The following is a 25,239-nucleotide window of genomic DNA, read 5'->3' as shown; positions in this document are numbered from 1 at the left end:
GACATCTGCTCCCACCCAGAGTGTAGATTAGAACTTGCTGCAAAAAGCCCTGGTCTTCCAGTTTGATCTCACCTGCAAATCCAGCGATTTGGATACCCATCCCCGAAAGTGTTCCTACTTCAATTCGGAGCATGCTTTTAACATCAGATTCATTAGATCAGCACAAAAGACCATGTGGCTAATTTCAGGCAGTTTTCAGCAGCAACGTCCTTGCCTTAATTTAGATTAGAGTCTGTCCACAGGTTGGAATTGAACAGAAATAGCTTTCCAGGTGCAGGTACCCACCTCTGCCAGCCAGGAGGGTGTTTGAGATAAACCAAAACAGGCCAGTGTTTATGCAACACAAGAGCAAACACAGTGCCTGCTTGTTTAATTAGTTACCCCTGAAATTAAAGCCCATCAAACTGCACAGAGGCTTTGTGCAACCTACAAATTAACTATGAGGAACACAACCTGGGAGCGAGGGATGCCAGATATAATCCAAGCAGTGGCTCCAAGCACTTTCCAAAACATCAACAGTGCCATGAAGGGAAAAACCCCAAATAACACCACCCACCCTGTCTGTCTGTAGTTCAGTTTGTTGTTTCATCTCACCAGGTTAAAAGCTGCTTGATCCCATCATTATGGGTCAGATGGCTGATAAGAAACAGATTTCATCATTGTAAGACCCGAGCATTTATTGGAAGGGCTTATCTGCAAAGTTACACACTTTGAACTGTTTAGTTTTACGTCAGTTAAAAATGCATGAGGCCCTTGTCTGGATGCTCCCAAAATTAATGTGGTACAAGACTGCAGCCTCCACCACGTGCAATGTCAAAGGCATGCTGCTTCTCTGTGCCAGGACAAAACCTTCTTTGGGGTGACCCATTTTGGGGGAAGGTGCCTCTCTTTAGCAAGACATTTGGGCACAGAAATGGTCACTTGCATAAATTTGGCAAAATCTTGCCTCTGCTCGAAATCACTCTCACTGCTGGGCAACGCAGGGCTGAATCTCAGACATGGTTTTTGCAGTGTTAGTCAACAGGTGAAATAAAATGACACCTGAAAGTCACGTTGAAGTAATGGAAGATACATTGCCTGCTTAAAGCAGAGCTTTTGTGGTTGAGCGGAGTCAGTTTCTACAACTTTCTGCGTTGCACCTCCTCCAAGCATGAAACACCCTCCTGTGTGTGCATCAAACCACAGTGATGCATTTTCAGAAGACCACCTCCTAAAAAATGGGCAACTCTAAGCCACTGCAGATGGAATATTTCCAAAGGGCAAGTTATTCCCTCTATGCTGTTTCCAAGAAGTCAGCCCCAGGCAAGGCTGTAAGGAGATGTACGTGCCCTTACTTCTCAAACCCAAGACATGAAGCCCCAAAGAACCTCAGAGCCTCTCTGTTCAAGCCTAAGAGCCGGGTACTCTATTCATTCGTGCTGAGATTTCTACGGTAATAGACCACACCACCAAATTTTGGATTATTGCAGCTTGAATTAGGGGTGAAGCATCATCAGCCATGGTAGGGGGTTGTCTTAGGCCAACACAGAAGTGCCTGTACTAGAGGAAAAAAGACAAAGCCATTGCTGACAGACAGGCAAGGGGATACAAAAAAGCCCAAAGCTTGTCCGTTGTCTCTAAAACAATGCCTCATTTTAGCAAGTAAGGACTAAAATCAGGTTAAAAAGCCCCATGTATTCAGGGACAGATGCCTTGGGTCAGCTGAATGTTGGCCATGTGCAGCAAAGAACACGCTCAGTTTATTGATTCCTGTGGAAAGCAACTTCAATCCCACCACTGTCTCTTCTTCAAGGCTGCTTTGATAACCACGGCGATGTGTGTATTTTAATTTTGGCTCCATATCTAAAGCATGGGTTAGGATCTACAAGCAGCAGGCTCTTGGCTAGAGAAGACAATTCCAGGTACAACCAACATGGCAGGGCAGCACCTTGACCGACTTGCCTAGGCAACACCTCCTTTTCTCAGTATCTTTCACAGCAACACCCCAGATTTCCTGCCCTGTAGGATCAAGCTCTTCCACATCTCAGTGCCACTTGCATCCAGAAATGCAGCGGATCTTGAGGCCAACAATGGGGCAGCTCTGCAAGGAGAAGCAGAGGAGGCAGTAAGAGCCTTCCAGGAGCTGCGGGTTCCAGCACAACCAGCTGATGCCCACATGCAGCCTGCAGGACTTTGCTGTCAAAGAGCCGGGCCAGAATTAGACGTGCTGTTGATGAGAAGGGAGCCTAAATATCAAACTAGTGCAGACTGAGGGTTTTTGTTTTGTTTGTTTTCTTTTTTAATTAAAACCTGCTTGAAGTGGCACATAAAAGAAGTGAAATCCGAGGCATAGCTGACACTAGGACAGATTTATATTTACTTAAATACTTGATCAACAGGAAAGAAATGGAAACTTTTTTGGCACTGTCCAGGAGACAGCAAAATAACGCCACTCGTTATTACTAAGGGCAACATCCACTGGCATTTTAGCCTCCCAACTCTGTTTTTACACTGAATTCAGCTTTTTTTTTTTTCCACACGCAATCCCAGTAAACAAAATTTACAGCTTGCAGAATCCATGTAAAGACTATCAACCAAAACACATCATGTGCGTTCACAAGACAGCTGGCATTATATTTTTTTTTTCAAATTTAGTGCTTACTACTGTGAACTTTGTTTTCAACAGGACAACTAACACGTTTGTACTTCAACATGAAACAAATACACTGAGGTGATGAAAAAAAGCCATTTCCAAGTTTTGCAGACTGAAGTTTAAGAGAGACAAAGCACAGCACCAACATAAAATATAATCCTTCAAATCTGCTGTTTCTTCTGCCACATTATTCATCTGGGAGCTTTTAGTTCAAAAATTAGAGATGTGCTTAGCTGGATATCCGATTGTTTGCTGGGCCTCATCCGAAATTTCTCTAACATTACTCACATTTTTTGTGCCAGAAAAGGGATGAGCATTTTCTACTTAAAGGCAAATTGGAGGAAAATGTGTTTGCAGCACTATGTAGGAATTATAACAGCTAGGCTCAGACCTCTGGGTCCAAATGATTCCCACAGATTCCATCCACAGAAGGAGAAAGAGTTCAGGCTGATGCCTGGAATTCCTCTGCCTCTGCACTGCTTGGGACCCAGGGATGAGCAGGGACCTCCCCAGTGCCATCCAATGGATGCTTGGCCTAAAAGATGCTCTGAATACAAACATCCCAGCAGAGAATGCAGCATCACTCCACCTGCCAGCCACCCTGCAGGGAATTACTCTCTGCCCTGCTTTCACCAGCTAAATTGCCTTAAAGGAGCCTCAAGCCAGGAACCACCTGCCCTTTCCCAAAGCAAACCACCTCCCCTTCCTGCTCTGAGCAAGGGGACCACCTCATGCAGCATCGGCATCACCACTTTGCAGCCACAATCCCCTGAAAATTAGGCCAAACTGCAAACGTTTTTATTCCTTTTATCCTGCCTGATTGCAGGGCAATCTGGACACAGTGATTTAATCCCTGCCACCTCCCCCACCCCAAAATGCACTTTTGAGGTGTTTTAAGAGCCCATTTTTGGAAGAACGGGCACCACAGCTGCACAGTTCAACACTCTGCTTGTACTGCTGCATGAACGCAGGCAACGCTTATGCTCTCCCTTGTTTTCCCCCCAAGCATTATCCGCTGGTACCCAAACCCTTCAGGAAACACGCCCCTCCCTGTTACCTAAAGGATGCATCTCCACCTGCCTGCGCTGGGGTTTCCCCATCATGGCCAGGTAGCAGCAAAACCAGCAGCAGGATGGCAAGCAGCTTTCAACCGGGATGCTTCTAAGGCGAGGATTTAAAACAGAGATCGATGCACAGAGGTAAAGCCAGGACGGAAATGTCACTCTGCAGGGCAATTGCAGAGAAGGGGTTAAACACTCACCCTCCCCAAATCCCTGCTGCAGGGCCCTGCATTCCTCTGCTCAAACAGCCTGCCGGGCTAAAGCTTTTTTTGCTCACTGTTTCTATGCCCGGTCATGCCCTGCATCCTGGATTTGGTGAACATTTTAATAACTCCTATTAATAGGCAGAGCAGGAGCTGGAGAGGCACCAGCTGCTCCAGCCAGTCGCACCTCCAAGGAGCCGCAGGGCTGTCCCGCTGCAGGGCAAGGTGCTAAAAGCAGGCAGAGGAACAAAAAAAAAAAGCAAGCCCTGCCCACCTAAACGCATTTGAGATCTGTGCTCAATGTCAACACACAATTTTTACATGCCACCTGGAAAAACATCTCACATTCCCTGCAGGTCTAAGAGCAGGGATGTGCTGGAGACCACAGCTCGTCCCCAGGTGACTTGAATGGGTCAGTGTGTCCCCGTCGCCAGGGTGGAGCTGTGACCTTGTTTCATGGGATCTCACCAGGCACTGCAGGAGTCCAGATGGACCGTCTGGCTAATTGAGTTAATTAAAGCGTTTTTCAGTGGCGATTAACTTTCAGGCGTGCCACTCCAGAGCGGCTCCAGCTCTCTCTAGGGAGCATGGGCCACACCTCGGGAACAGCAGGAGATGGGAAAAATTACTTGGAAGCACTTACTGATGGGGCACTGAGCTGTTTCTCAGCAGCATCTGCTGACGCCAAGCAGTTCACAAAAAAAACCCCAAACAAATCCCAAAACCCAGAAAACCCCCAAACTTCCATCTATTTTTCACCTCCAGGCCGAGCAGGACAGACTCCACGGGGAGAAGACCCAGGCAAGGCTGTAGCTGATGGATGCACAGGATGAGACTCACCACCCTGATGTCCCAGTCCCAGAGCATCTTTCCCCCAGTGTGGCGCAACACAGACACAACAAGCTCCGGTAATCCAGCAACGCTGCCGTAACCCTTAGGACTATAAGCTGGTCAAGGCCAGAGCCAGCAGCACTAGCTATCCATTTTGCTGACGAGGCAACGGCCATCTCCCAGGGATAGTAAATACTTTGTGGCCCTTGCCCAGAGATAACCAAGGAAAATGCTTGCAAAGACCAAAAGAAAGGCTTGCTTTGTGGCCACTGCTGTTTCACTCCCTGACAAGAAGGACAGTTGCCACGAAGTGATGGAAAGGACATGCATCCCAGGAAGCTGGTATTAAAGAAAACAAACCAAGCCACCCAAAAAATAACACAGCCCATTGCTGGGGACCCTGCACTTTCATCCCCTTGCCCCAGAAACCTACTTGTCCTCCTCTGTCCAAGCAAATGGGTGATGAATGCCTACAGAGGTATCACTTGTCCGGAGGTTGCGCCAATAAATCTGCAGCCAACAGCATCCATAGGTAAGGAGGAGCCAGAGCTCAGGAAGACACACTGTGGGATGCACCCCCCATCTCCTCTTCCCCCTCCCGAACTCCAAACGTAATGAATTGCAAAGGATCATTTGCTCCCAGGCCACATGCATTAGGAACTATCCCCTACGCTTTCTTACTGACTTTAATAGCTCAATCTGCACCAAAGGCACAGCCACATGCACAGAAAAAAATGCTAATGATGGCTTTTGTGGACAAGGGAGTAAAAAAAAAAAAAGCATGGAAGGGTTTGGGGCAGGAGGCAGAGTGCCTGGGAGAAAGAGAAGAGCAATTTCCAAGGCTCGGTTTGCATGCATGCTGCCGGCTGCGGAGAGCAACCCCACCCCGGCACAGCTAATCTGATGGCAGGTTTTCAATGCAACGGCCAGGATGTGAGGGGCTGGCGAGGGGGGAAAGAAAGCAAGGAAATGCCACAGAGGTGAGGACGCTTTTTCTGGCTGGGCGAAGGCTTGTTTTGTTTCCCTCCCTTCAGCTAGCTGCCATTTTCCGGAAGCTGGATCAGTTACAAAAAAATAAAAAGTTTCTCTTTGTTTAATTATAGCTGCAGTAGCCCTTGCGCCAAGGGACCCAGCGTCCCCGCCGGCTGCTCTGGGAACGGATGTGAACGAAGATGACAGCACGGCAGCAGGGAATAACGCGGGAGCTAAAGCTTTAACATCTCCCACAAAGATGCGACCTAAGCTCAAACAGATTATTTTTACTCCCAGAGGCATGCGAGACCTGGGAGACTTTGGTCTCAATTCCCTGTGAGACCACTGCATTGGTTATTCAAATTCCTGCTCTTTTTGCTCCCTTCCTCTGCCCTTTACCTTGAGCACGTGTCTTCTAGAAGGACAACTCAAGCACCTTCTCCCACCACACCCAGCAAACCAACAGGTGCTCCAGCCAGCCCTGGCACCTGCTCAAGCCACATCTGCACCAACGCCAATCCGCAGCCAAAAGATCAAACCGAACCCATCTGTGGACTTACTCCAAATACAACCCTCCTAACTCAGTGTTACACGGCTCGTGCTCCCCCCACAAGCCCCAACGCTTCACTGGCAGCCCTGAGCAGGACGTGCTGTGGGCCACGATCACAGAGGACCCTCACAACTGGCAACAAACTCTGCAAAGCCCTCGGTGAACTCACTGGCAAGCTAATGGCAGCAGCAACCATAAAAACATCTGCCTTGCTCTTCCACTGACCGAGCTGGGCACGCATCATTGTTCAATTCTAAAAAAGCCTTTGCTGTTCCTAAGGAAACAGCCAGCGTTGTTCAAACAAGACCACACACCATGCAAACGCCTCCCCCCTAAAAGACAACCGAAAGCACTTTATACAGGCGGCGTGGTCAGGCACGAAGGCAGAAGGGCGGCTGCTGGATTCACCCCCAGAGAGCAAGCCCAGGAGAGGGGAGTAATAGCTTTGCACGGGCCTTGTTTGCAGCATGGGATGAGCAATACAGCCTAAGGATTACATACCACAGCAACGTTTCTTTGCTGTGTTGAAAAGGTGTTTTCTGGAGTCAGCTAGAAAATATCTGGTTTTGCTTCATGGCAGTGATCACCCTTCCTGAAATGATGGGGTGCTCCCTAGGACAACCCTCCTGGGGACAGGAGGAAGGGGCAGAGAATTATTGTTATTATTATTGCAGCTTTGCAAACCAGGTGTGCATTACCGTGCCTCCAATTTGCGCAAAAGCACATCGAGGATGAGGAAACACAGGAGAGATTAAAAAAAAAGTGACTCAGCCATGTTCCACCCGTGTATTTTAATATATACCGGTTTGAGGCTATGAAGTTGCTCACATACCCATCAACTGCACGTGCAGACGGCGTGCGTCAGCTGAGCCGTTGCCAGCAAAGAGGAGATAGGATGCAATGTGCACCACCTTCCTGCTGATGGGTCTGAAGCAACACCTAGTCCAGGCAGAGCAGGAGCAGCTACTCGCGTAGGAGCATGCAGGAACATTTAGCCCTAGGACTCGCAATTCTTCTATTGGTAATGAGAGTGTTACGCGCCCCAGCAGCCCATTGATGTGCCAGCTGGGAATGACTACCTCTCAGCACTGAAAATAAACCCTTGCACAAATCCAAATGAAATCGGCAGGTTAAAAATAGAAATATCTCACGGGGTAGGGGGAGTACTGCCTAAGGGGCTCGTAACGGAGGAGCAGCAGACTGGCCAGCCCACAAACAGTGCTAGTTTTACACCAAAAAAAAATTGGATTAAAGACAGCAGATGCTGCTTGTGGGACACCAGTGATTCTTTCAAAAAACATGCAACCCACCCAAAATGTCAACCGTCCTAGCAGAGTTAAAAAAATGTGAAACCAAGGACAGGATGAAAGAGAGTTAGAAGTTTTACGGTCAGCTCTTTGACCCATCAAAAACCGACTTTACCCTGGAAACGCTGTTAACACGCACAGGGGAGCGTGGCTGCCTCCTGGACTCGCAAACCACCCCAAGCAGCAAAGGCATTTCATGTGTTCCTTCATTTTCCTGACGCTGTGAGCCGCTGGTACACATCCCTCTCCATACTCCCATGTTTTTCTCTACAAGCCCAAGGGAGCAGAAATACACTGAAATCACCTGAGTCCAAGGACCACTGGGAGACATTAAGGACCCCAGGCTGCAATAAGGGACACGAGGGAATAGATGCTACAGGTATCCTCAAAAATTATCCCTCAGCATGGCTCTGTGGATGGTTGCAGTGTGACTGGAACATCACTTGAGCATTAAATGAAAACCAGATGCGAGCATCTGACCTGCTGGGAGCAACTCTCTCCACCTCGTTTAGAAAGCCAAGGCTCTGCGCTGGAAGGAAAGGGGCTTGTCAGGACATGCATGTGCCCACTGGAGGAGCTGTTCCCATCAGCCGAAGTTACAAGTCCTGAAAGTGCTTTCTCCTGTTTTTATTTTTAAAAAATAAACATTATTTATGGCCACAAAGGGAGCTCAGGCTGCAATTTGCACTTTAAAATTTAATAAACCCTGCAGCTTCGTAATTAAGAAGCAAGGCTGTCCTGCCCTCCCTGTACCACCCCTTCAGGCCCTTTAGGGAGAGAAAACAGACTCTTCATCTCTTGGAGGAGCAATCCTCCCACTGCTCCCCAGCACACCCCAGGGTTTCGGCTGCCCCTCCAGGGTTTGCTTCCAAGTCACAGCCGCGGCAGGCAGCACGTTTCTCCCAGTGCCAGAGCTGAGAGGTCCACGTGCTCCCTGCCCCAGCCAAGGCTGGCACGGTGGTTTTGACATCCTCTAACAATGCCAGCCCTGTGTCCAAACGCCGGCCCCTCGGCAGGGTTAATGCAGTGATTGTTGGCGCCCTGCTCGCAAGAAGCGAGTGGATGCAGCTCCAGCAGCAAAAGCGAAGCATCCTCCGCTCACACAAGGACAAGGAGCACACTTTAATGCTGGAGCTCAATCAGGTCCTGTGTGAAACAATGGGGCACTCGTTTTGTGCCTTTTATGCTAAAAGGTCATTCTGCAAATTTTAGGGAGCAGCCTGGATGTGTCCATCAGCTGGCACTGACCGCAGAGGTGCCTCCTGTTCTGCAGCAAGGCATTGCCCAGAGGGCAGGGCACCCCAGGCAGCACCCAGCTTTGCAGCTGCCCATTGCTCTCACCTTCCTGCATCCATCATCTCCCACCACCCCAGGCTGTCCCTTGCAAGTATACATAAAATCCCCTGCAATGAACCCACCGGCCTGACACTGGGCCTGGGGTGTAACTGCAATGCAAGGAGCAAGATATCCATTTGGCATCCACAGCAACACATGCACGATGCTACCAAAGTCACCTATAAACCTCACATTTGCCCCTCTTCCATCACCTCCAGGAGTTCCCACCTGAGCAGCTTTTAAGCGCAAACCAGACTGAAAGCCCTGCAAGTGTGAAACGCTTTGCTGTATATATTGCAATGTATATATTCCACTTAATAAGCACAAATACATTTTCCTGCAGGTTGATCCCCTTCTTTCAAACCTGGCTCGTCGCTGGTTACTAGGGAAGTCAACATTTGGCTACAAAACTCCTCCGAGAGTTGCCATCCACACAGCCAATGTGCAAGAGATGCCCACCAGCTCTCTGCTGGGGGAAGCCCTCCACCACCGCGGACACCCGTCCGTGATGCTGCTGTGTGCCCGAACCCCCAGCGAGGACCACCCTCAGCCAAGCAGCGTTACAGCCAGCCCTGCCAACCCAAAGCATACCCTTTGCAGGGACAGCAAACCTCCGACCTGCTGGAAACCCATCCCACCTCCTTACCATCTCCCAGGGAGGCTCTGGGGCAGTCTGCAAAGCTCAGGTGTTTTCAGAATGAATTTTGGAAAGGAGAGAAAAGGCAAGTGCCAAACCTAAGGTTCAGAGACTCCGAGGCGAGGTTATTTGCATTCGTTTCTGTTTCGGCTGCCGTCAGAAATCCACCCACCAAACCAGAAGGCGATGCAACTTCCAGACCTCTTGAAAATAAGAATAATAAGAAGGATGCAAATTCCCCTTCGTGGCCTGACCTCTACAGCTGCTAGCTCCCTTTGCACAGACAGGCTTCTACAATGAAAAGCTTCTTGCTGTATTTAAATGGTTTTTTTAATTTAAAAAAAAATGCAGTGTCTAAACCACCTCCTTAACATAGATACAAGCTCTCTGAACAACCCCACCAGGCTAAAATAAATATTTTGCTTCACAAATAGTTTTCCTCTCATTAAAATGAAAACATAATCAGGATGTCAAGCACAGAGGCAAGCAACGGCTGCAATCACTCCACGCAGCACCATGCTGCTTAGGCTTTATTTGATTAAAAGTAACGACGCTGCTATTTTTGAGAAGCGCACTCTCTTCCATGGCCCAACCGGAGTTATTCTGGAAATATATGTGGAAAGCTGGCATCTTTGCCAGCCAAAAATCCCCACCCAGGAGGACATGCACTCAGCGGAGGCTGCAGGTCCATGGCACGGGGCACCAGCGAGCATCACGGGCAACCACCACATCCTCTTGCTGCATGCAGCCGGGGGTTTAAAGCTCACAGTGACCCTGGGCAGCGTCCAACCCCTGGAAAGGACAAGAGAAAACGGAGAAAGGGGCGAAAACGGAGAAAGGGGCGAAAACGGAGAAAGGGGCGAAAACGTGCTACCGGAGATGTTGCACAAGGGCATCCGTGTAGGGTCTGGTGCTGATGCTGCCGCATGGGAGCAAGAGCCAGGACGAGATGCAAACATTCAGCGGTACAAGACATCCCAGGAGGACATTATCCTCAGTATCAGGGATTTTTTGTTTTTAAGCAAATCTAAGCATCCCATTGCTGCAGTTAGGCACTAGCAAATAAAGGATGAGTCCTTCTTCCAGAGTGGAGTGGGACATTTCACTACCTACACACAGATGTCAGCACAACGCAGATCCCCCTCCAACCTCTACCCAAGCTGACGCTCTGCTCCTTAACCACCGTAACTTAATTATTGCAAATCTCGGGCCGTGTTAGCCAGGAAGGGCAGGCTGGGGGGACAGTGACAGGCGTTACACATGCTTCCCCCGGTCAGAGCACGGATGCTGCGCTAGGCATCTGCATGCTCTTGCATCCCACACTCCTTTACACCTCTGGGTCTGTAACCGGCTTCAATGCGGTGTGGCTTACCTAGGGCTGAGGTGGGGGTTAACGGATACACAAAATTGTATCACAACCACCATCGTCCCCATTTTACCAAAGCTGCTCCAAGTATCACTAACGCTGAGCTGCCCTTGTGGCTGAGGTGTTTACTCCTGAACAGCTTTATAGCCAGGGATCCCCAAAAAACCCGAGGGGGTGCCCCAGTACCTGAGTTCAAGGCTGCAACGCATCAACACCAATTCACGCCTCTCTGTAACACATCTTCTGTATAAGTCCACCTCTCCTGCCGAATGTGTGCTGCAGCAAGGGCAGTAAACCAAGCCTTGAGAAGCATCCCTTGCTTGCAAAACAACCCCACCCAGGCAGCCAGCAAGAAGCAAAAAGGTCAGCGACCCCATGACATCGACAAGCCCCGACTGGGCAAACCTTCCTGGAAAATAAATGCCAAGCACAGGCGGCGCAGTGCTGTTAGAAAAAGGCCCAAACTCCCAGGGAACGTCCCACCCAGGGCCGATGAGATAAGAAAGGAAAGAAAAGCCAGCCCGGCCTCCTCCAGCCTCAGCCGTAAGACATCATCACAAGTTTACGGGCCAGACACATCAGGAAATGCTTGCACATTGTCCCCGGAGTACACCCGCTCGCACTGCCGCACGCAGAGCCCCCGGCGTCCACCCAGCTGTCAAGGGCTCCCCACTGGGAAAAGGGGTGCCAACCCTGGGACCTAGCCCCCATCGGCCCCTCCTGGCACTGTCGGCGGGACCTGGGGGGGGCAACAGGCAGGCTGCTGGCGGCAGGCTTGCAAACACGCAGCGCTTGCAGGGTGGCTTATGCACGGGCAGGTGGGCAAGCCCCCCTAACGCACGTGGTGCCCGGGACGCGAGAAAAAGTTTCTTGCAGCAGGTACCTGCGCGGGGCAGCGGGAGCCGGGCTCACGCCGCTGGGGTGGCTCCCGCCCTGCGCCGAGCGGGCTTCCCTGGCTCCCGCTCGCGCGGGGCTGGCACACCACGCTCGCCTGCAGCGTGCGCACACGCACGCGGCCACGCACGCCTGCGGGGCGATGCACACGCATACAGCGTGCCCACAATCAGCATGGCACGCGCACACATACTGCACACGCACAGTCGCACCGCGCTGCACGCGCACGCACGCACACTTGGAGAGCACCGCACGCGCTTGCACAGCGTTGCACGCTTACTTGCACGGCACACACACTCGCACGGCACCGCACACGCACGCAGCCCACGCACGGACTTGCACGCTCCCGCGGCACACCCGCGCGGCGTTGCTGCACACCCGCGCGGCGCAGCCGGCCCCGGAGCACCCCACGCCCTAAAGCCGCCCGGCCGGAGCGGCCGGAGGCGCGGAGCCCGGCTGCCCGCACCGACCGACCGACCGCCGCCGCCCAGCCGAGGGATGTCGGGACGGACAGACACACGGACACGACCCCCGCCGCCGCAAACTTCTCCCGGCGACTCCAGCAGCCCCGGGGGGGCTCAGAGGGTGGGGGAGCGGCCCCCGCCCCCGACAGCGCGGCGCTTACCTGGGACCACCGGCACCGGGAGCCAAACCCGCTCCGCTCCCGACTCGTGCCTCCCCGCCGGCCACCGGCCGCGCGCACCGCCCGCCCCGCTCCAGCGCTGACGTCAGGGGGCGGGGCCGCCCGCGGGAGCCGGGACCGGCCGGAGGGGGGGAGCGGGGGCCCGCGTGGAAAGGGGCGGGCGTGCGCGCGGAAGGCTGGGCGCGTGCCGCTGCCCGGGCCTTGGGGGGGGGTGGGGGGGGGTAGGAGCGTCCTCGTGCGAGGGGCGGTCCTCGTGCAAAACGGGCGTGCACAATGGGTGTAGGAGCACTTGTACAAGGGGCGGTCCTTGTGCGCAGCACGCGTGGGAGCGTCCTAGCACAAGGGGCAGTCCTCGTGCAAAACGGGCGTGTGCAGGGGGTATGGGAGTGTCCTCGTGCAAGGGGCAGTCCTCGTGTGAAACGGGCATGCACGGGGCAGTCATGCAAAACAAGCACGCACAAGGCTTGTAAGAGCACTGTGCCAGAGGCTGTCCTCGTGCAAAACAGGCGGGGGGGGAGGGGGGCTTTGTGGGGGAACCTTGGTGCACGGGACACCCCCTGTACAAATCACTTCCACCCAGAGCAGGCGATGGGGGCCAAGCGTCGTGCAAGGGGGTGCCACTGGTGCAGTGAGTGCAAATCCAAACCCCGCGAGGGGTAGTTATGCTTGAGCCATTTTGCATGTAGACTGAGCAATTCACCTTTTATGGCCTGGGGTTTGTCTTTTTTTGCATTTTCATGCATTTGTGTAAAGGAGGCGAAGCCACGTGGTGCAGCCCGTGTTGAGTGTTTGGTGTGAAGCTCACTGTGCTGTGCCACATCCCTGTGCTGTGTGAGACCTGGAGCAAAAAATCCCCCTGGGATGGGAAGGATGGGAGTTCTTGCAAGAGGGAAGAAACGTGGAGGAAAATGCTAAAACAAAATCAAACCTTTATTACCGATAAAGCAACAAGTTTTGCAATGCAGTTTCTTGAGTTAACCACAATTTGAGAAAGCAGCTTCAAAGCTTGCAATGACTTCGACCTCGAAGCAGCAAAGCAAAAAAAACCACTTTGCCCTCATTAAAACCCCACCGACTAATTGAGCGTCCCACCCCGGCACTGGCTGGGGTTGCACTGCCCGGCAGGGATGTTGGGTTAGTAAGTGGGGTACCAGGAGCAAGAAACTCGGAAGGCTGGGGATGGATGCAATGTGCAGCTTGAGATGGTGGCCACGAGTACCCTCATGGCGGCCATTTCGTGTTGAAACACCCCTGGGAAAAGCAGCTGAGTGAGAAATACCGGGGTAAGCAGGTCCTGTGTGCAGAAGGGCCCCGGCTATGCGAGCCGCTGTTCTTCCTAACCCCTGCCTTGTTTTTTCCTGGGTATAATCAGGAACTGATGATTAAATTTCCTCTTCCTGGTGTTGGCTCCTCCTGCGCCCAAACTTCCAGTGCTGCAGAAGGAGACAGGGTTTTCACTAGGGCGAGATGAAAGTGGGGTGGCATCCAGGGCAGCTGCAAGTCCTCACATGGCCAAACCCCGTCCTGGGTGTCAGCCAGGGCTCCCCAGCCTCATCCAGCGCTTTCACCAGCTTTGTTTAGCAAGCAAACGAAACGAGCAGTGTAACCACTTCAAAGCACCCTTTGGAGCTTGATTCTGTTGCATTGTTTTGGGAGGTTTGGGGTTTATCAAAGGAAAGCTCCCTGCAGCCGGATAGCCCAGTTCTCTAATTGCAACAGGGCATTTTCATCTCACTTTGCTGGTGAAAATGGTTCAGATGGTACCTGTGAATGTTGGATTGCTGGCAACACCGGGCTGTAGCTGGGCTAGGTGCTGCTCTCGTGCTGGTGGCGGGTGCCATGTGGGTACTGGGGTGCTGCTCTCATCTGCACCTTGGCACTGAGCCTGGGACACCAGACCAAGGTGCTCTTGTCCCTCCTGCACCTGGTTTAATCATCTCTTGCATCTTTCGTCTGATTTCATAGCTCTCATACTGTAAAGTCCAAAATTACTTGTCTCATTCGATGTTTTTATATTAGAAATACTAAAGTAGCAAATCTTGCTATGAAACAGCCTCTGATGCCAACCAGCTGATGTTTCACAAAATTTATCAGCCCTGCTTTGCCCTTAAATGAATGAGTCTACGTCAGGATAAATCAGGATAAATCACACTGTCCTCTCCCAAACTCAACAAAGTTTGAATCTGCCTTTTTTTTCTCTGCCTCCCAAACCCGGGTTCATTCTTACTAATAATAATTTCCTAAATAGCTGAAACCCTGAAAAGTGATGGTGGAGATCTCTGGACCATCCCAGGCTGATGCCTTGAGTGGCTTTTGGGGCAAAAGTTGCTTTTCCGATGAGCCGGCTGCTGGGGTGGAGGAGGCATACGTGCATCTAGAGTTTCAGCTCAGCAGCCTTGTGATCCCTCTGTGGTAAACCCACATCTCCAGGCTGTAAAACTAAACTTGATCAACTCCAAACTGTTGGCTTGATTGAAAATCAGCAATTCATACGTGACAACCGCTGCCTATCCTGGGAGCTGCTTTCCCTGCACTGAGGATGCACGTTAGACACGTTGCTGGTGGGGAAGGTCCAGCCAAGCCTGGGGTGGGGGGATCAGCATCCCATCCTGCCTCTCATCCCCCTCTCAGTTTTGCAACAAGTGTTTTGCAATGCCCAGAAGCTCAGAGCAAAAAGGGGCTGTGGGGTATTTGGTCACAGGGTGGGTGCTGTACGTGGTGGGAACCAAAATCCGTGGGGATGGGAGAAGATGCTCCCCCAGCATCCTTCCAGCAGCTGGTGCAGGCTGCCCCCAGGCTTCTGCCTCCCTGCCCTGCTCCTACCCCTCTCCTGCCTGCAGCTGCCTTCTGCTGCTGTGTCCCCTCTGCTCCTGCTGCGACCGCAGAGAGCCGGGAGAGAGGCAGGCATGCCAGAACCAGTGGCACAGCCATCCCACCTTTGGATGTGTGCCTCTGCCGTTTCCCCTGTCAGGAAGCGATACCGGTGAACAATTAGACCCGGGCAGGATGCCCTAACAAGCTCAGGCTTTTATACGGTGCTGGGAATTAATCTTGCAGGAATTCCATGTTAAAGTTCATTTCAAGACTTTCTCTGTCCATTTGCCTATGGGGTTTCTGAAGCACTTACACAAAACTGAATGGTAATTGTCTGCCTAAATAGTGCTTAGGAGACGGGCTGGTCTGGGATGACATACCCGTGACTCAGATATATGAGTGTATCTGGTTCTTTCAGAAAGTGAAGGGCTCATCTTTGCTCTGACGCCACGTTTGAAATTGCAGAGGGACACTGGACTTCTGCTTGTCTTGGAGGAAAATACTGAAATGGGCTGCCCTCCAAACAGTCCCGGGTCTGCTGCAAATAAGCACCAAACCCAGCACCACCAAACCCCTCGCTGGGGCTGAAGGCGCAGAAGGATGCTCTCACAGGTGAAGCAGTGGCTCAACTGCTAACACTGAGCTCCTGAAACCTTGCAGATGGGAGTGTTCCCATATCTAAACCTAATAAAATCTACTTCCCAAATGTAATCTAATAAAATCCTGGCCCTTGGTGGGAGTCTCCAAGCTCCTCCTGCAGCCTGCATTTGTTGCAGCCTGTTGCTACGCACTGGGGGGAGCGCTTTTTCCATGATCCTCCAATTTTGGTAGGAGTCCAACAAATCCCTTTGGCTGTATCATGCTATAGATTGCTTTCCAGAGCTGCGGAAGACAGTGCTTAGCTGCCAAGGTACGTTTAATAACACTTCATTAGTACAGTGAGCCCGGCAAACTCCCTGGGGTGAGCTCTTCCCAGGCCAATCTTCTCCTTGCTGTGAATTAATTACAGCCGTGATGGTTAATGATGAGGGATAGGGGTAGGGATAGCTGGCAGCTTTTGATGTCCCTACTGGTTTGTGCCATACCATGACATTTCTTCTCCTATGGAAGCTGGTGGCAGAGCTATCGCCACCTTCCCAGGAAGAGCAGATCTTTGTTTATTTGCATCCTTTGGCAGGGAGCAAGGCGGGCTCTGGACCAGACCATCACTGACACAGGTGGCACTTACAGGTGTTTGAACTCTGCTTGGTTAGGGTGTTCTGGTTTTCTGACTAAGATAATGTAAACAAATGATTCAGACAATATTTATTTTGTATGTATAACTTTCTCCTTTCACAACAAGTTATGCACAAAAGTTTCTAATAAGTAAGTTTCGGTGCCTTTAGAATGGGCAAACAAAGCATTGTCTTCCTTCTGCCAGGATCCCCAAATGGATATTTTCTGCTTCATTTTCTGCATTAGAGTACACTGGGCAGTAATGAAAGCAGGGCAGATTTATTCCTCTGACACCCGTCTCCACTTCGAACCTGCATTTACCCTATTTGTCTTTGTAGCTGGAGACTGGCAGATTTTTTTCCATTCCTTCCTCAGCCACACGCTGCGAACATTACACAAGATCTCCATCCATTGCAATGGCTGAAGGCAAAAGCAGCAATTTCCTATGCTATATTTGCAAACCTGGCCTGTACTTTTGCTTTTCCTTGAGACTCCAGGCACAGCATCCCCAGTCACTGCAACTGTTGCACTGCAGCAGGTGAGTCCCACCTCCCTTCCTAAATCTGGGGCCGTGTTGGTGCCAACGGGGAAGGAAAGTTGCAGGATGGGAGGCTGTAAGCCACCCGTGACCGCTGTGCAAACTGCTCAGCCCTCATCCATGGTGTTTGTAAGGTGATGGTAAACACCCAGCCAGGTAACAATCACTTCCTACTAATAACAGTGATTAGGTTTTTTAAGCCTGATGAGGCAGTGCACAAAGCAAATGACAGGGCTTCCGGAGTGCTTTTAATTTGTTTGGCTGACTGACATCAACTGAGTGAATGAATGAACAAAGGAAAGCGAAGAGGAAGAGGTGAGAGATAAGAGAGGCCTGGGGACTGGCCTTGCACCTTCACTCGTCCTTGAGGTAAAATCTACAGCATCTTTCCATCGCGCCACCACTGTCCTCAGTTTTGCAGCAGCCTTGCACTCCTGGCCCTGTTGCATCCTTCATCCTTGCCATCGTGCATCAAATGATGCAACTCCTACTCGCTGCTTGCTCTGCCCCATGGGTAGGGATGGGTGGTGGAGTTCACTTTGGGGAGCTTTGCATCAGGCATGCATCCTCAGCCTCCCTTCTCCTGGAAAACTATCCCAACTGTGTATGGCAAAATCCTTTACTGTAACCAAAATCCTTTACTTTAACCAACCACTTCTAGTAAATAACATTCTTCATTTTTCCTTGTCACCCTTCCACTATAAGCCAAGCAATCCCCCTGTCCATATCATCCTCCCTGGCTGACTGATTACAACAGTGAGACCCGTGACCCACGAGTTAACGCTGTGGCTTCCCATAGAGAGTTTCTTTTCCTCCCCGAGTCCGATTGCACAAAATAAACCAGCTTTTGTTTGTGATGGAGATTCTCCTGGCAACAGAATGACGGAAGCTGCAAAAAATGCCAAGGCTCAATGACGGCTCTATCTAAAACTAACCACCAAGATGAGTCTGTTTTATCATCGTTAGGGAAGAAAGCACCAACCTACTAGGAAGGGAGAAATTGCTGCTGTTTGTGATGGCTTTGTAGATGGACAAATATCCCTGCCTAGCAGAAGAGGCGTGCAAAAGGGCACGATTATCCATGCATCACCGTAAACCTTGAAATGAGGCTGAGAGATGAGAAACGGGCTCCTACCTACACCCTCTGCCCCCAGCAAACTGACAAATTTAGCTGGATTACGGAATCTGCAAGGATTCCTGCAGTCAGTGAAGAGACTCCAGCAGATTTCTGTGGGTCTGGATCAGGCCCAGATCTTGCAGCAGGGAATTAGAGGAGCAGAAAGCCCTGTTTTGCAGCCAAGGACGACTTTGGTCTTCAGCGCAATGTCCTCCTAGGCTGCCTTCCCATGTCCCTCAGAGGCTCAAAGCAGCCCTTTCTCCACCAGTTTTGGCTGCGGAGTCCCAGATTTCCCCCTACACATCTAAAAATCTTCTCTGGGGCAAAGACTAGGGGAGCAAGAGCCATTTAATGAGGCTGTGGAGTGATGCACCCATCATTTATTTCCTTCCATCAGATTATGGTCAGACCCCTTCCACCTTTCAGGTGGCACCATAATAAAACAGGGGACAGTTTCCCTGTTTAAATACCATAAGGCACAGTAATTTCCCGTGTTCAGTGATGGGCAGGCTCATTTATGACGTTTCCCGAGCTCCTTTATTAATCAGTGTGGTTAATTGAATTGATGATTGCACTGGCTTGTGTTTGGAGCAGCTGTTTCATGTCATTAGACCCACTTTACATGATGATCTGTCAGATGATCTGCTTGCGGTCATCTCCACCCTGATGCAAGCAGCAGCAGATCCTGGGTCTCCCCGCCGTACACCAGCAGTGGCTTAGGGACAAGGACAGACATTTGGAAGATGCTTCGCTGCAGCCATCAGTCTCTTTTCTAGTGCATACCAGGGGCTAAATCAGATTTGAACACACGGGCTGAATGCACCTGACACAAATGCAGGGCAAACCCAAGGGAAGCAGTGTTTTCTGCAAATTCATCCCAGAGACACTGGATGCAAGTGTCACAGGATAAAAGAAGAGGATAAAAGTGTTCATGCCTTTGGCTATCTGCTTTCCCCCTTGCAAAAGTTCTTGGAACTCAAAGATAAGGGGAAAATACTAACTCCTAGGCCTTCAGGGACAGAGGGAAATGGGAGTGAGGAATTAGCCCAGAAACCCAGAAGAGCTGAGAGCCGTCAATCATGCGGTAACAAGGGCTGGAGCAAAACCTGCCAGAGCACATGCCCCATCAGCAGCGTCACAGCAGTAAGCAGGGGACGTGCGATGATGATTTATGGCAACATCATCTTCCCAAAGCAAAAACCAGGTGCCAAGGACCAGGTGGCACAATCAGCACAGTGCTTTCCCCCGCTTATATGGTCAATGGACACTATTTTTTCCCTTACTAGCCCATATGTAGGAGGGACATCGCTTCTTCCCACCCCCCTTTTCCAACCTGCAGTCCCTGTGTTTTATTTACCAAAAACCATCCAGACCGTGGCAATTAGCATTTTCTCCTTGGCAGTGTTGCTCAGCCTGAAGCTTGCATGACTGCATTTCCACAGCCGGTATGTCAGATCATCCCCATTTTGCCCATTTAGCACAGCCAGGGCACAATGCTAAAACTTGCCAGTGTAATTAATGTGAAGGCAGCTGCCCTATCAAGAGAGGCTCTCTCCCAGAGTGCCATTCAAGTCAGGGATGCAAAATTCCTTCCCCATGGTGTTTGCTGGTCCCTGCATGACTTGCACTGTCCCCTTGGCTTTCCTCCAGAGCATTGGGCCAGATAGGGCTGCATTTCTCCAGCTGATTTTCAAGGGAGATTGGAAGCTTCTCCTCTCATCTCAAAGACTTGGAGCTGAAAAATCCCTCTATGAGGAAACTTGCATCTGTCTGAAGAGTGTTATAACCCAGGTCAGAGAGAGCTTGAAGTCTGCATCACCTGAAGATCTGCATTTCTGCTCTGGAAATCATGCCCTCTACTACCTGCTGTGTTCATTGTCTTAAGCTTCCTCAGCAAAGCTGTCTCCAAAGGGGTGCCTCTGCAGTCACCCCTATACCCACGTGCTCATGTTGGGGCCAAAGGACTGCCAAGCTTTCACTTGCTAAAGTTCACTAAAATTAGGAAAGTTTCACATGGGACATGGGTCTTCTCATCCTTCATTTCTTCTTCAGAGTGCTGAGGGATATTTAACCATCAGGCAGGAGCAGGGTCTTGATTTTTCTCTTCCTGTGACGTGTGAAAGCCCTGCATGTGACCCAGGTGTGGCTCTGTGGGGACCCATCCTGGAGATGCTGAGCACAGCCGGGGCCCAGAGGGCACCCAGGACTCTGCAATATCAGACACCTGCGGATTTGCAATCCTCTCTGTTTTGCTTAACTCTATAGGTTATATAGGCTTATGGCTACTTTGAAGAAATGTCCCTGCTGACACCCTCACTGAAGCACTCTCTCCCCAGGAGCTCCTGGACAGCCCTTTCCCCCATCTTCCCAACCCTGGTTTCTTCACTGCCTTTACAGGTCTCTCACCCCAACTACCCAAAACTGCCTCTGAGACAAAACTGGGCACATTTGTTTGCCAAGAAAGGGGTGGCAATGGAATGATGCTGGTGTGAAATGGGCCACCTCGGAGCTCCTATGTTAGCCGCCAGCACCCTGGGTGAGTTTTAAATCCATAACTACTTGCAAACCCTCTCCTACTTGCACAAGGCATCCTCTGCCCCCTTCCCTGGAGCAGCCCCCAAGGACACTGCTGCGGTGGCTGGTACAGAGGGCATTTTGCAATGATCACAGCTACCAGGCATGCAGGGACCTGTCCTAGGGGTTATTACACACTGACAGGGGCAAAGAGCAACACAAGTCAGTTATATCATTAAAAAATGATGTTAAATGTCAGATGCATGCCATGATGCCAAGTACCTTTCTGCAGAGCCCTCCACACATTGCACCGTTTGTGGCTGTCTTAACAAAGGGGGTCTTGTAAAAAGCACTGCCTGGATGAGATTTAAGCTGTCAGAGATAACCATTTGGCTGTTTCTTGCTTAGACCTCAATACCTCTTCTTGCATGGTAAAACACACTTCCTTTCTGTACTGCCGGATTTGCTTCTCAATGCTTCATTATGCTTCAAGGTCACAGCGTATCAAGCGGCTTGCTCGACTGCTCTGGAAAGAAACAAAGTCAGAAGAATTTTTTTTGTTTAATAAATGCATGCGCCAAGCCTGAATTGGTTTCTTATAAGCATGTAAAGGAGAACAGAAAGCATTTGGGTCTACATTTTTTTTTCACTCCCTCTTTTATGAGCCCATTATTTGCACTCCTTTTTTTATGGCAAATAAATGCCCAGTTCTCTTCTTTTCCAGCTGGCAAGCACTGGACTCTCATTTAGTTCCCAGTGCCATGGGATTATTTGCATGGATGGTAAGAAACTGTACCCCTCACTGCAATAATGGTGGCAATCAGGCAACACCAGCCCAAAAGCTGAGCTTCCCCCTTAGCATCCATCAGAGGAATCGCCACCTGCATGAATGACATTATTCCCATTTAAAAAGTGGAAAAAATGGGACTGGAGGTTGTTAAAGTGAACAGAGGCAGCATCAGTTGGGCTGGGTATGTTTTGGTGTGCATTGGGAGGAAAGGACATCGTGCGGCACGCACAGGCAGAAGGGAAAGCAGCAGCCACCTCCCTCCAATCTGTCAGTTGACATTGACTGACAAGATCACGCACTTGTCCTACCATCACAGGTTTCTTTCTGTGTCCATTTATGCTGTGGTCTGTGCTGGGGCACAGACAGGAGAAGTAGGGCTTTGGGGCAAAATGTTGGTTTCTTTGAAGTGAATGGTGAAATTCCCGCTGGCTTTGACAGCCAGCCTTAGCATGACGAGGACTTTGCAGACCTGCTGACGTTCAGGCCCATAGCTGGAGCCTGTCTGATGGCATCCCATTGCCAGCTGGTTTGCAGTATTAATTAGGGCCATGACTGTGCAGAGTTTTCAAGCTCTGTGCCTCCAATTTGCCATGCGGGAAGAAGCAGGGATGCAAAATTAATTCCCTTGTGCAACACTTCTGAAACAGGTCCTGTGTTATTTTTGCCTCTGACAATGCTTGGACCCATCTTGAGTGGTGCTGGGGCTCCCATTGCACAAAAAGCATTCACAAGAGCAGCTTTCTGTGGGTCTCAATGTTTCACGGGGAGCAGAAAACTTCCCCATGGACATACCATTTCTGTTGAGACTCCAGCTGCAAAGCTAGACAGCCAGGCTAACTGGTTTTCCACTGGCAAATTTTTGGCAAATCTCCTGACACAAAGCCAAGGGCGAGCACTTCCTGGGCGCTGGCATCTTGCAGGGGCTGAAAGCCTGCCGGCTCCACGACCACATCCCTCAAATATCCCTGTGAACCTATATGCAATCTTCCAAAGGTGAAGTTTATGCAATTCCTCCCCCTGGCTCTCATAACACATGGATACTCAACTGGTATGAGCTTTCACTGCTCCTCTCTCCTGGTGCTTGCAGAAGGAGGTCCAAGTCACCACACTGGCTGGTGGGCTGCTTTCCTCCCCGAGGAGCCTCTGGGGCTAATCACAATCCAATCTGACACAAACATGGCAATTCCAAGGATAAAAATATCCAGGCAGAATTTTGTGTCAAATAACACCTGCATTGAGCAGAAAGAACCTGTAAATGTCTTAGTGAGGAAAAATTGCATGAGATGCTCATACCTTATGAAACATCAGAAAGCCCACAACAAGAGAGACATTAAAGTCCCTAAGGTGAGAAAAGCATCCATCAGATCATGCAGTCAGTCTCGGCTGCTGAAGAAGCCAGGCTTTGGTAACTCTTCTATGCTCATCCAACTAGCAAGTGTGCAATGCTCACCTTTCCCGGTGGTGGTGGAAATGTGTTGTGCCATTACTGGCATTTTCCCTTCTAATAAATATAAATCAAACCATCCTTAGTGCCTGCGGTGAGAAATTCCTGTGGTTGGCAGCTCCCTGATGGGGCCTTAGCATTGGAAATAAATTCTCTGCTGTGATAAACATCCCAAATCCATTGCTGGATGAGACCTTTCAGAGACTTTGAGAAATAGAAGAAGGAAACAAACAAGCTGGGATTTTCCCCTGTGCATGCAGGAGCGTCTCCAATGCAGTGGAAAGCACGATCAATAATTGAGTGAGAAGGCAAGCCGCTCTGAGCTTTCATAAAGCATAGCTTAAGCATCCAATATTTATTTTCAGGCCTTAAATAATGTATCTGAAAATGCTTCTAACTGGATATTTTAAAGCAAACAAATTTATGTCATGAAAAGTTAATTGGCAAGAGCATCTCTGAAGGAAAATCAACAGTGGCCGCAAAATATAGTCCTCACTCTTCAATGTGTTGGTCCTGTTCCGTCTGGTAAGCTACAGAGTAATTCTATAATTTCTAATTAAGGAATAATTCGCTACCAATTAGTCCATATAAGTAGATTTCACTCGCTCCCTGAGCTAAATCACTTAAGCCCCAGCATTTCCTCCTCGCTGCTGCAATGCCGTCCTTCAGCGAAGCGGTGCAGGGATGGGAGTCAGGGGACAGCGTGGCCAGTCCTGGTTCTGCCATTGATTTCCCATGGGAGCTTGGTGGAATGATTTCATTCCCATGGTTAATTCACTCAGCAGATGTGTAGCAGCTACTGTAGGCAAACAGGAAAAAAAAAAATCACCTGTTTCCAGAAAAATGGGATGGGTTGAAGGTGGTGGGGTCTTGCATGGCATGGAGATGAGCCATATGGTCAGAGCAGTGGTCACAGACCCCTCAGAGAGGTCCTGGGACTCTGACAAGCAGCGGTATCACCAGTAAGGACAACATGAGCAGGGGTTGAAGGGAACAAAGCTGCTCTGCTGCCAGCTCCCACACCAGTGTATCCCGCCGCTGCACCCCAAAACAGCAGTCAGCATGGGCATATGGGCAACAGCTCTGTGGGAGGGACCTTAGCTAGGGCTGGCACGTTCCCACAGGGGTTTGCTTGCATGTTGGCAGCAGATAAAGTATCTGCTGTTAAATCCACCATGGCTTTAAAAGCTGGCACATTGCATCCCTGCCTTGTCCTTTAACCCACCCCGCATCCAGGGCATGCGAACACATCACTCTGCCAGCAGTCAGCCCCAGGGATGCAAAGATCACGTCTCTGATCCTGGAAAAGACACGAGTCCTGCCATGCAGCATCACGTGGTCGACCTGCAGTGGGGCTGCCCCATCCGCAGCCTACACTGCAAACCTGGGTGGCTGGGCAGGGCTGGCTGTTCCCCTGCATCACCCCCAGCCTTCGGTCTGTCTGCCACCCCTGTGGCACCCCAGCACCCACTGGGGACTCAGGGACAGGCTGTTTGGCATGAGCCACCGCTGCCATGTCTGGCTTATGAAATCCAAACAGATAAGAAAGGTTAATAACCTCTCATCACAGGATAAGGCTTCTCATCTCCAGCCAGGCTTTCCTGCCTCTGATATTTATTTGCCATTATATCCAACATCCAGCAGTAGATTAATTGCCTCCGCTGGGATTTCAAGTCAGTCCAATCAGAGGAAATTGGTTTTGACAGCTTTGCGATAGAAACATCTCAGGCCAAACTCACCCCTGGTTGAAGCTCTCTGGGGTCAGCAGGGCTGGATTTGGCTCTGGCTGGATGGGCAAATGCAAACCAGTAATGAAAAGCCTGGAAAGAGTGTAACCTGGATCCTAAAGCATTCTCCCAGGTAGAAAGGGATGGTTTAGCCCACAACACCCTCTGGAGCTTAGAGGGCAATACAGGGAGAGACAGGACAGAGAGGCTGGCTGTAGCTGCATCGGGCTGTACGATGCTGGCGTATTCTTCCAGGGTTTTGTCTGGCACTGAAACACAGCCTTAAAAATCATAAGCAGACCTGAGGCAGCCATACCCTAAATGCCCCCATACAAACTGAGCTGAACCAACAGAACCAGCACTACTGCTTTTGTAGGAGTTTTTTTCTTCCCGGGCTTTGAGAATAGCCAAGGTTATGCTGACACAGAGCTCCAAGCATCCAAGTGTTCCTCCTTGACTCCTTTCTTACAGCCAAGCTTTTGGGTCGAGGGATGTTTCCCCACCCCGAAGGATTTCCAGGAGGTGGGAGGGCTGGGGAAACACAGATGTGCTTTTTTGCCATGCTGTCCTCAGTTCAAAAGGCTTTCACCTCCCTGAGAGCACGTTCCCCGCTCGTATCTGGTCACGGCAGCTCTCATACACATCAGGA

At 50.5% G+C, this 25,239-nt stretch overlaps 1 protein-coding gene across 6 annotated transcripts in view; it reads right to left on the bottom strand.

The window, feature by feature from the left end:
* Positions 1-12,602, bottom strand: part of SH3BP4 (SH3 domain binding protein 4) — a 38,273-nt gene extending 25,671 nt beyond the window's left edge. For 4 of the 6 annotated variants that reach the window (XM_064452183.1, XM_064452182.1, XM_064452181.1 and 1 more), the window contains exon 1: positions 12,414-12,601. The gene's annotated coding sequence lies outside the window, so the exon portion shown is untranslated. Of the gene's footprint in view, positions 1-11,080; positions 11,171-12,413 lie in introns of all 6 variants that reach the window. The other 2 variants (XM_064452185.1, XM_064452184.1) reach the window with 2 other exon arrangements.
* Between the last annotated feature and the right edge of the window lie 12,637 nt (positions 12,603-25,239).

This window comes from Phalacrocorax carbo, chromosome 5 (assembly GCF_963921805.1).
Source record: "Phalacrocorax carbo chromosome 5, bPhaCar2.1, whole genome shotgun sequence".
Classification (NCBI taxonomy): Eukaryota; Metazoa; Chordata; class Aves; order Suliformes; family Phalacrocoracidae; genus Phalacrocorax; species Phalacrocorax carbo.
This window is presented reverse-complemented; position numbering and strand designations above follow the sequence as displayed.